At 45.2% G+C, this 11,948-nt stretch overlaps 1 pseudogene; it reads right to left on the bottom strand.

Moving 5' to 3' along the window:
- Positions 1–336: 336 nt before the first annotated feature.
- Positions 337–9,321, bottom strand: LOC148509112 (phospholipase A2 inhibitor gamma subunit B-like; annotated as a pseudogene).
- Between the last annotated feature and the right edge of the window lie 2,627 nt (positions 9,322–11,948).

The raw sequence follows: 11,948 nt of genomic DNA, 5'->3' as shown, positions 1-11,948 counted from the left end.
CCCCGGCACGCCCACTAAAGGGGGCGTGCTGTCAGTCACCATCGACAGCACGCCCCCTTTAGTGTGAGACCCATAACGACGGCTTGGCCGTCGTTATTCGGGTCTCGCACATGCGCATGATGGAGCTCCCTCCGTCGTGCGCATTCGCATTTGGGTACCTTCGACCCGCTTGTGAGCGTCCTGCGCTCGCGAGCAGGTCTGAATGAGACCCAGAACGTGAAGCTGGGTGGGAAATTACTGCACTCATTTATTTCAAATATACAGCTACCGCTACTGCTACTGCAACTGCAAGAATAAAGGAAACAATTGTACTACTGTACTGCGCAGACCAAAACTTCAGCTGCTGCACAAGAACGACACTTTCATGTCCAGGTAATCAAAATTTACGGTCTGGGTGCCGAGTGAACAGATACTTTTAGTGGCACAACCCCGAAGAGACACAGATAGTTTTACAGGAGCTGTGAAGAACAAACAACATAAGTATCAGCGAATAATTTTTGAATCTTATTTAATGTATAAAAACAGTAGTATAGAGTAATAGCTGATATAAAGTGATGTTTCCTAAGGGGTGACCTTCTATCAGGTCAGCGAGGTGACGTTTCCAGTGAGTCTGAGACACCAAATAGTCCTCTCTCTGGTTAAAAAATAACCTAAATTTTTTTTTTACTTGCATGAGGAGTGATGTACACAGGATGCTGTCACAATGTGCACAATCAAAATGCAGACAACACAAAGTTGACAATGATGTCAACATCTGCAGAATATCAACATTTTTAAAATGTTGACATATGAAAAGTTCTGCAGAATGCCGACAGAGTTAGTCTAAAAGAGCGGAGGGTTAGCTTTAGTCTCTAGAAGCATTGGTTTAAGGTTAGTCTATAAGAGTGGAGGGTTAGTATTAGCCTGTGGGAGCAGAGGGTTAGGGCTAGGCTATACTAATGGATGGTTAGCGTTAGCCTGTTGGAGCTAAGGGTTGGGGTTAGTCTGTAAGAGTGGAGGGTTAGTGTTAGCCCGTAGGAGCAGAGGGTTAGTGCTAGGCTATACTAATGGATGGTTAGCGTTAGCCTGTTGGAGCTAAGGGTGAGGGTTAGTCTGTAAGAGCGGAGGGTTAGCGTTAGCCTGTGTGAGCGGAGAGTTAGGGTTAGTCTGCAAGAGCAGAGGGTTAGTGTTAGACTGTGAGCAGAGGGTTAGGGTTAGTCTGCAAGAATGGATGGTTAGCATTAGGATGTGTGAGCAGAGGGTTAGGGTTAGTCTAAACGAGTGTAGGGCTAGCTTAGACTGTGGGAGTGGAGGGTTAGGGTTAGTGTATAAGAACGGAGGGATAGTGTTAGCTTGAGGGTGCAAAGGGTTAGGGTTAGGCACTAGGGGGAGGTTTGGTAATGGTTAGGGGTATTATTCAACACTGGATGACAACCACAAGTCATCATCACCTGACCACCATACCCAGGAGACACTTACCGAGGCCGCTGGAGACCCACTAGCAAGTAAGTGATCGCTGTTTTGTCGACATTCTAATAATATTGACATTTCATCAGTGTTGGTTTTATGACTGTGTTGACATTATGAATGTCACTAAAAATATACTGAACCTGATGTAAACATGTTATGGCTGTATGCCCGCAGGCTACATACATGAGTACTATATAAAGATTATGTCATGTGAGATGAAGGAGCAATAATAAAAATGTTGGTAAATTCCTGAATACAGTAACTAATTCCGATGTAGGGGCTGATGTAAAAATAGTGTTTGGGTGCAAATTGTACATTTTTATACTGCCCTTGCACACAAACATTGGAATACATGGGGCACTGCACAGTATGACTGCCACCTGTTAGTTTTAATCTCGGCTTGTTTGCTCTATATTCTAAATAAGTTATGGATCTGAGATCCATTTCAACATTTCATGCTCCCTCAAACTGCCCAGATTGTCCGTGTCCCCCCCCCCTGCCCTCCCTCCTCTGTGATCAGCTTCTGTCACCCCCCCTTTCCTGATTACATTCACCTCTACCCTCCCCTCTCCAGGCCCGGATTAAGGTCTGTGGAGGCCCCTGGGCAACAAACTTGTGGGGACCTCTATGTAACCGCTATATATATATATATATATATATATATATATATATATGCACACAGTATATCTGTATATATAACTATACACACACACTCATATATAGGTGTTAGTGTGTATATACACACATATATACATGTACTGTGTATATATATATATATATATATATATATATATAAAATGTCCAAATAGAATGAAAGCACAACTCCTTAATTGCAATGTCCATTAAACTGTTCCTTTTAATATTCACCACCCAGTACAAAAATACCATTGCTGTATGTATTTTCAGCCATCAAGGTCATTAAAGACAGTTCAGATATCCAACATAATACTTATGCTTGTCTGTCGAGTTCGGTCCACACAGGGCCGTTCAAGACTTATTACAACATACCACCAACACACCAGCTTGGCTCACATATAATATATATTTCCCCACTTACCTTGTTTACAATAAGAAGGATCCGGCAGTGGCTACTTCCTCCATGATCCACTGCAGCTTCTCTTGATCCACGGCTTCTCCGACGTCGCCCTCGCCCTCCAGTGATGCGCTAGACGTCATGATGTCACGTGCGCTGACTCCGAAACAAGCTTTATTGAAAGCTTGTTTTGGAGTCTGACTGTCCCACTGTAAGCTGGTGGAGGAGCGGCCGGAGCGGACCGGGCTGCTCCTCCAGCTCCATAATTTAGTAACGAGGACTGGGTCGGCGGGGGTAGTTCAGGCTGCAGGCTCTGCAAAGGTGGTAGCAGCAGGCGGGCCCCCTCCGTTCAGCCAGAGGATGGGCCAGGGACTCCAGTCCCGGCAGTCCTCCCCTGATGGTGGCCCTGAGTAGGACTCGTTCATTGCAGAGTGTGGTACCCCAGCGGAGGTAAAGATCCTGCGAGCGACAAAGAGGACCCTTAGCCTGCATGGGCAGAAGAGAGGACAACCCTGGGTGAAGCAGAAGGACCCCTGGAGTACAGCCAGCTTGGACGGACTGAGCCCTGAGTGGGGAAACTTCCTCTGGATAACATCCTTGCCGGGAAGCCGTGATGCGGAGCTCTGGTGCAGTGCCTTGCATCCTGGAGCTCCACTGGAGTTCGTGAGGAGGCTGAACAGCCACAGCTGATGGTGAGACACGTGTACCCATCCATATTCTCCTCGTAGCCCTAACACCTCAGCCTGTCACCCATTCTCCCCTGCCACTAGTCAGGTCCCTGGGTTGCTGCTACTCCTTGCTTATGTCCCCGGGGTCCCAAAAAGAATAAGGGTGTTCATACTGTCTGCCAAGTCCTGCTTTCAGCCGGGTAGGGGCCACCTAGGTAGCTGGGCGAATTGTGGTGTTAGGTCCAGTCGGTTTGTTGCAACAAGGAGGAAAGTAAGGGATAGGCTGTCCCTTCTGTTCCCCAGAGTTATATTGTTGTTTATTCCTCATGTGAACCTTCAGCTCATGCTGGGAGGGGATGTGACTTAGTTAACTGCGTCAGCTCATGACTGATGCAGCTGTGAGTGATGTGCAATATTTCCTATGTTGATCTTTAAATGAAATGTAATGCCACTGATGCTGGTTACACTAGCATGTGCATTATTCTGCTTGGAGCTAGTTATTCTGCATAGACTATCTGCTATAATAGCCAGTGCACTACAAGAACCTATCCAACCTGCATGTGCATTATTCTGCTTGGAGCTAGTTATTCTGCATAGACTATCTGCTGTTATAGCTGATGCACTACAAGAACCTATCCAACCTGCATGTGCATTATTCTACTTGGAGCTAGTAATTCGTCATAGACTATCTGTTGTTATAGCCGGTGCACTACAAATACTTCATAGATTGGGCGCGGTGTATTTTCCATCCCAGATTAAAATACACTGCATAAATACTGTACATGTAATCGAAGTATACGCTGCAGGTAAATTATTCTCTGCCCTCTGAAATGATTCCTTGCCTCATGCGTCCATCTCCAAAGTGTTAAATGGACAGAGAGCAGTTAGTCCTATTTTTTTGGGTTGTGGTCATTCCTACTTCTTTGCCAGCTGGGGTCACCGGTAGAGGACAAGGAGGTGTTGAGTAATCAGCTTGGTATTGAATTCTGCAAGATTTTATTCTGTCTACTGGTTACATTTTATACTAACTGTTGCTTATTTATTTGCAATAGTAAAATTGCGTTGTACCTTCCTTAATGACTGGTCACTGTGTCTGCAAAAGTGGATATCATTTGGCTTGCCTCTCTGTCACGGTGTGTCCTATCTTAGCTACGGTGGGGAAAAGATCAGCCACCGATGTATACCGAACACACCTGAATCTAGTGCTAATGGTGCATCACTAAAGAAACTTCCAGAGCATCACATAATAATTACCATTCATATTGGTACGTTGGAAAACACACATTTTCACTTCCTGTACATTGCATGGTGTCCTCAGTGTAACACCAGTCAGATGTATCCGAAAAGCAATACCGGCAGGTCAGTCCATTTAGCTGGTAGCTATTGCTGGGTACTGTAAAACATATAGGTAAAACATGCAATATGTATGTTGTACTCTTATGTCTATATCATTTAATATACTGACATTTTATAAAGTAATCTGACTTCTTGGCATCTTACATAACCTACATTGATAATTTAGTCCACACTCCTTATGTATCTCATTGGAATAATTGCTGTAAATAATAATATATGCATATTCAGCGCCGTAACAAGGGGCCCCTTTTCCAGTGCAGGCCACGCCTCCTCCATGTGACATCATATGGAGGGGCGGGGACACAACCGTCAGGAATTACAGCAATGCCCGAAGCATCCTCAGGATGGGCCGGGGGGGCTGTAAGGGCAGAAGTTTGCACGTCTGAAGCACCATAAGGACACTCCAGGCAGCCCTGCTGCAGAGAGTCTGGGTGCAAGTGCTTTCCAGGTGCCAGCCAGGTGCAGGGGCCGTGGGTGAGCTGTGGTAAACCGCTCGCAGACCCTGAGTTACGGCCCTGTGCATATTAGAAACCACAGAAGAGATACACAAAATGTTAATGCACAGGGCAACAGGTCAGGTCATGGGACCTCTTAGTGAATTCTATTATCTTTTTTGTTTTACAGTAGAGGGAACATTACTCTTTTTATTACGTATATTACTCTTTATATTATGCACATTACTCTTTATATTACACACATTATTCTTTATATTACTTTACTCATATTACTCTTTATATTACTCACATTACTCTTTATATTACACACATTACTCTTTCTATTACACACGTTTTCAAAATGAAATAGATCTTGTTGGGCTGATTCTGAGTTAGATGCTCCAGCGTCTGTGTGTGCATCTTTTGCTACTGTAATATACTTAACTTTGTGCACAAGCCCTTCCACGCAGGGGCGTAGAGAGCCACACGGGGCCCCGGTAAAGAAGGGGCGTGGCCTAATTGCAGAGGGCGTGGCCACGCCCTCTTAAAAAAAATGTGTTTTGCAGCGCCGTGAGCCCCTCAGCCCGGCGCAAAGCCAGTGGGGGGCGCGATCAGTGTGATCGCTCCCCCCTTCAGGCATAGGAGATTGCTGTGGCTGCTGCAGAGGGAGGGAGGAAGTGAGGGGTGGGGCGGCGCCAGACCCGGGCCCCCGCCGGGCCCCTCTGAAAGCCCAGGCCCTGGTAAACTGTACCCGCTCCCCCCCCTTTCGGCGCCCCTGCTTCCACGGTGTACATCTGTCCGTCTACATGTACAAAGCCTGCAACACCCACTTTGAGCGTCTTTAGATGTTCAATAACATTTGGTGCATTTTTTCAATCGCAACTGTCTCTCTGTGCATATACTGTGGGACACATGTGATGTGCGACATTTTAGAGACTAAGGCCCATATTCAATTTGAGCCGAAAAGCCGGGAATCGGCGAAAAAGTTTTGCCGATGACATCATTTCACCAGGCGAAAAGTATCACTGTATTCAATTTGAAAGACTTTCCGCCTAGGCGGAAAGTCAATGCAGTGTAATAGGCGGGAAAGTTTCGCCTATGAATAGCAGGCGGAAAAAAGTGCAGAATTGGGGTTTTGGGGTGCAACGTTGCGGAACCCCCGTGCAGCCTTCAGACAGCCCCCCAAAGGTAAACTGCATCAAATTAAAAAAAAAAAAAAAAACTAAAGAACACCCCAAACAATCACTTTAAATTTTGGGGGTGAAATAAAACACGTTGGGGGACAAAGTTAAAAACTAGCGAGCTAGACTCCAGGGAGGTCCCCAAGTATGCCCCAGGTGTTTTTTTCATTGCAGGTGATTGCGGCAGGTGGATTTTTCTCGATTTTTTTAAACTTCAAATTTACAAACTTTTAAATATGCTGACCCCCATTTTCACGTACCCAAAATTTGCTGGAATAAGTTATTTTCTGCCCCAAAAAACTCCTGAATAGTATTCTGCACCACTTATACAAAAACGCTATTTAGCAGCTATTGAGCCCTTTTAAAAACACCAAATACCTTCAGCAAGCCAAATTGGGGGTAATCATAGCTAAACCCCATGTAAGAGCATCTTTTGGGGGGGTCAGGCTGATTTCCCCAAATCAGACATGACTTTCCGCTTGTTTATGTTTCACCGGGTCCTGTTTTTGCCTACTTTCAAATTGAATACGGGGATATGCGGGCACAATACTTTTCCGCCTGCAAAACCCGTTTTTAGGCGAAAAGTCCAGGAGGCGGAAAAGTTTCTCGGGTCTGCTCAAATTGAATATGGCTCTAAGGGGTAAATTTACTGAAGTGAGAGTTTTTAGAAGTGGAGATGTTGCCCATAGCAACCAATCAGATTATAGCTATTATCTTCTAGAAGGTGCTAGTTAAATGTTAAGTAGAATCTGATTAGTTGCTATGGGCAACATCTCCACTTCTAAAAACGTTCACTTTAGTAATTATAACCCTAAGGGGTAAATTTACTTAAATTAATCTAAATCGATCTAAATTGTTGTCGCACTATAGGGGCTAAATCGCACAATTCCTAACACAATTTCTTACATTGATTTTGAAATGTTCGTAAATATGCGGTTTAGCCATTGAAACACAACATCGATTTAGATCAATATAGACTGTTTTAAAATAGATTAAAATCAACCTTTAGTAAATTTGTCCCTTAGACACATGCGCAGTTGAAAAACATGGGCGCAATGCAGGAATATCGGAAGATACGTACTATAATTCTGGGCTAGATCAAAGGAATGTAATATAAGACTTACATGTAGGTACTGGAGGAGTACAGTCATCAGTGTAACAGCAGGTAGTGCCCATCTTCATGTTGCTAAATGGAATACTGAGGCTTCCAGGTGTATTACACTGATCATAAGATACACAAGACATTCAATATATTTCAGAGACTGTCACCCCATCTGTACAAAGAGAATGATAAAAATATATATTATATACAGTGCTAAAGGGAAGATGTCCCTGCTTTATGCTCAATAAATGTTCTTAATGGGGGTTCCCACCTTCAACTTAAAAATGACCAACCTCCTGCCTTCCCAATAATTGCCCTTTGGTGGGGTTCATCCACTAGGACATATATTACTGTCTCTTTTTAGCAGTGCCCCATCACTTACATATAGCTGGAACATCTACAAACCACTTACGTTTCTGTTCATCTCTCTCTGTAGCGGTCAAATCAAACTAAAAATGAAACTAACATCTTCTATTTATCTCTTTCCGTTACCTATGATCAGTTATTCTGCAAGTTATAAATATTATTTTGTATTCATATAATGAACACTAACCCATAGCCGAGTCACACATACATTCATATCCCTCGTTTTTGAAATACTTTTGGTACTTTTTTGTATTCCTAGTATGGGGATATGGAATTTATGCTATTCATCAAATTCCGAAAATTATGTATTTTTGGAAATTGATTGAGTTACTATTCGCCACTGTGAGGTGGCGAATAGCAGGTAAAACTTACCTTTGTCAGCGTGTGCAGGTCCCCCGGCGTCACCCTCCGGCGCTCTGGTCCGTCCTCTGGCTCCGGTGGCTGGTCTGACACATGTTCTCCCAGCAGAACACAATGAAGTTTAGAAAATAAAAACGTTTTTTTTTTTCTTTTCTAAACTGTACTGTGGTCTACTGGGAGAACACGTGTCAGACCAGCCACCGGACCCAGAGGTGCTGCAGCGGGCAGGTACGTGCGGGACAAGGAGGAGGTGAGTGAAGGCGGGAGGGGGACACAATATTACCGGTTTTACAGATATAACAGCACATGTGCAGCACTGATTACAGCTGCGGTATGTTAGTGTAGAGAGGGGAAACTATTTGTTTCCCGAAACTATTTGTTTCGGAATAGATAGTTATGGAGAGGAGGAATGATGAATACCTCCGGTAATTAGGTAGAACTCAATGCGAGTTCTAAACCTAATTACCTCCATCAAATTTTTAGGTATGATGAATAGGCCCCTAAATCCCAGGATAATCCATCAATTTTTAATTCTCTCCCATATGGTATAGACTATCAATCTTTTTCTTTCTATCATTCAGCCATGTGGAACCCTTTTCAGGATGAGGGGTAAATTTATTAAAGGTCGATTTTGTGTTTTGGGCGATTTTCCGTTGACTATGCAAACCAACCAAAAACTGAATATTTACTAAGGGCAAAACTGACAGAAAACCAAGCAAAAACCTCACCTTAGAACCCTTTCAACTAACAATTGATGCTTTTACTCAGAGAAGAAGAGGATCATGCAGATTTATTAAAGGTTGGTCTTTAAACCTGACCGAAAACCAATAGCAAATTGACAGCCAACCCCTCCAAACAATAGACCAGACTGTTGCAGGCGAATTTGTGAGAAGCACGGCTCAGATCACTTTGATCTGCGCAGGATTCCTAGGTGTAAAAATATATAAATAGTTAAAAATAAATGTGTGGGTTCTCCCCCTACATCCATAACCATCCCTGTACCTCTCAGCTTGGTCTGGTACTCAAAAATTGGGAGGAAAACTGGTGTGGGGTCCCCCAGATTTTCCAATAACCAGCACCAGGCTAAACCAGCTGGGGGGCTTGTGCTATAGCTGGGAGACAAAATGATGTCCTCCTGTCATACCATAACTGGTGAACTCAAGCCTGGAAGTCAAGACCCCATAAATAAAGAACAATATTTTTGCCTAATTTTACCCCACACCCACCACCGCCATGGGTGCGGGGAATAACAGTGGTGGATTTTACCTAGAGGGTGCAGGGCTGCAGGACCCCCAGTAAAATCTGCCACCTCAGTGTAGTCATTGCTTTCTGTGACAGAACAGGCAGCACCTGTGGAGATGTTTTCTGCCATTCTGGGCTACGATTATCAGGACTGGCTTCCAGTGGAAGCTGCTGCTCTGCCTTTTGAAAAGCCCTACACAGCTTATGCACACGTGCTGCGCCATTGCCACTTGTGCACATGTGCCAGGCCCGGTGCCTTCCAGATCCATTGCACAGGCGCCAGATCAGCAGCAGCGACAGCAGGAGCCGCTGCTGGCCCTGGGCATTCAGCCCAGAGCTGGTTGTCCCTAAGGAGTCAAGGAAGTCTAGGCCTAAGCCGGTCAGTTTGGGGTTGGTTTACGGTATGACAGGTGGACCCCACACTGTGTGTCTCCTTGAAATAGCGTAAGCCCGCTGGCTGGTACAATCCAGTGCTGGTTATTCGAATATTGGAGGGACCCCATGCCAGTTCTCTCCCCCACCCACCACATTTTCCAGTACCAGACCAGGCTGAGAGGTCTGGTTATGGAATTAGGGAGGGTCATGCATTTTTTTTTACTTTTAAGTATTTCATAGTGATCTGTGCATTATTTCTCTTTGGGTGGGATTGCCATAGTTTTCGACCTTTTATTTGCTGTCGGTTTTGAACGGAAGGATCAAAATCAATGGCTTAAAGAGTTGCAAGAACTGTCCGACATCGCCGTCAGTTTTCAATTGAAGCTGAAACCCGACAGGTGATAGACAGACAGTTTTTAGACACAAGCATACCGGAAACAGTAGGTTTCGGACAGTTTTACAAATGACCACAAAACATACTTGCCTACCCTCCCGATTTGGCCGGGGGTCTTCCGAAAATCGGGTGCAACTCCCACCCCCCCCCCCGATAAGACCTCTCCGACCACCCTCCGCTCCGCACAGTTGTAAGAGAATCCCCGGCAGCGGGTGGGGCGGTGATGCGATTCACGCTGAATCATGTCATTTTGGCCCCCTGCTTCACAATGCTGGTAATCTTGGCAGTGGGGGGGCGGAGCCAAAATTATGCGAGCGCGTGGCCATGCCCCCGCTCCGCCCACAAATGCAGGTCACGCCCCTAAGCTTTGTTGATCTGGCTTCCCCCTACCAGAAGGGGCAGCCAGAATGTCTGCAATCCTGCTTTTAGTAAATTTACCCTTAAGTCCAAGAAGGACTATCCTTCCATTTTTGTATTCTCTCCCGCATGGTAAAGACTATATATCACTGCTTTTCTTACTATCTTTCATTGATGTGGTCTTCTTTGCTTTTTGTGTTTGTGGAAACACTTGTCACATTCAGTAGATTCACTTAATTTTATAAACAGTGATTGGGAATTGTAATTTGTTTTAAATCACAGACTCTGCATAACATACTTGCTGTTGATGTTGTACGGGTACTGCCGCGGGCATTATCCGGGTGGCACAGCATGGATGTTCCAGAACAGGAGAGAGAATTAGTGCTCACACACCGTTTGCATATGAGCGGAAAACCTGCAACTGGAAAATAACAACATAACAGACAGAAGTGCAGAACCAGATAACAGGGTGACAAGAGTTCTTTTCTTCTAACAGATCATGTGATAACAATGTCAATGCGATAATTCTATATACTGTGTATAATTGTGAGTTGTGCACTTCAATAAAAGTAACAGTCTGGGCAACAATTATTGAGAGGAAAAATAAAGGATAGATAAAGATGCAGTGCGTGTGCGAGAACCAGTCGCTGTGATCGGGAAGTGATCGCAGCGAGTACAAAGATGCTGCGAACACTGGCGTGTGTGCGTTTTAGCGCCGTTTCAGGAGTGTGCATAATTAAGACCCATTGTCAGCATACATGTCACACAGCTGAGACAGCAGCGATCGCAGTGCTTGCGGTAGGGTATGGGCAGTCACAAGTGCTGCTTGTGGGTCCGATATTGGCCGATGGTACCGATAGTTTAATACACCTCCTGGAGATGACGTCTGTTACTAAGGGAAATTTAGGCATCTTGTGAGAGGCTGGTGGGCGTCTAAATTCATACTGCGATTACATGGCAAAACGTAGTGGGCGTGCTAATGTTTTGCTAGCGATAGCGGGATTTGCATACTTTGCCTGCTGACGGCTACATGCGAACGTAGCTTAGTGACCGGGTCTGAATCATGCCCTATGTACTAAGCCTTGGAGAGAGATAAAGTGGCGAATGATAAAGTACCAACCAATAAGCTCCTAACTGTCATTTTTTTAGGTAGGCTGTGTTTGAAAAGTGACAGTTAGGAGCTGATTGGTTGGTACATTATATCCATCCACTTTATATCTCTCCAAGGCTTAGTACAGAGACACCTTATTTTATCTCTCTTCGGTCCCCCCGGAAAGGCAGGCAAGCCTCTCGGGCCCCCGCCCCCCCCCCCCCCATCCTCCGCGTTAACAAAAGAACCACGGCAGCAGTGATGTAATTAATGTTGAATCGCACCATTTTGGCCCTGCCCCCTGATTTCCAATGCAAGTCATTTCAGCATTGTGTAGCAGAGGTGGAGCCAAAATGACCGCATGGCCACGCCCCCGCCCACAAATACCGGTTATCTGTCCGCCCCCCGCCCCCCTGCTTTGCCAATCTGGCTGCTCCCTCCCAGAAGGGACAGCCAGAATATCGGCAACCCTGATTTACATACAGACACATGCTTACAATGCCGGCCTCCTCCTGCTAGCAGGCAGCCAGTCCGTATCACT

The sequence above is a fragment of the Taudactylus pleione genome, unplaced genomic scaffold (assembly GCF_031769625.1).
Source record: "Taudactylus pleione unplaced genomic scaffold, aTauple2 ptg000332l, whole genome shotgun sequence".
Lineage (NCBI taxonomy): Eukaryota > Metazoa > Chordata > Amphibia > Anura > Myobatrachidae > Taudactylus > Taudactylus pleione.
The sequence above is the reverse complement of the archived record's forward strand: the minus strand, read 5'-3'. Positions and strand labels throughout refer to the sequence as shown.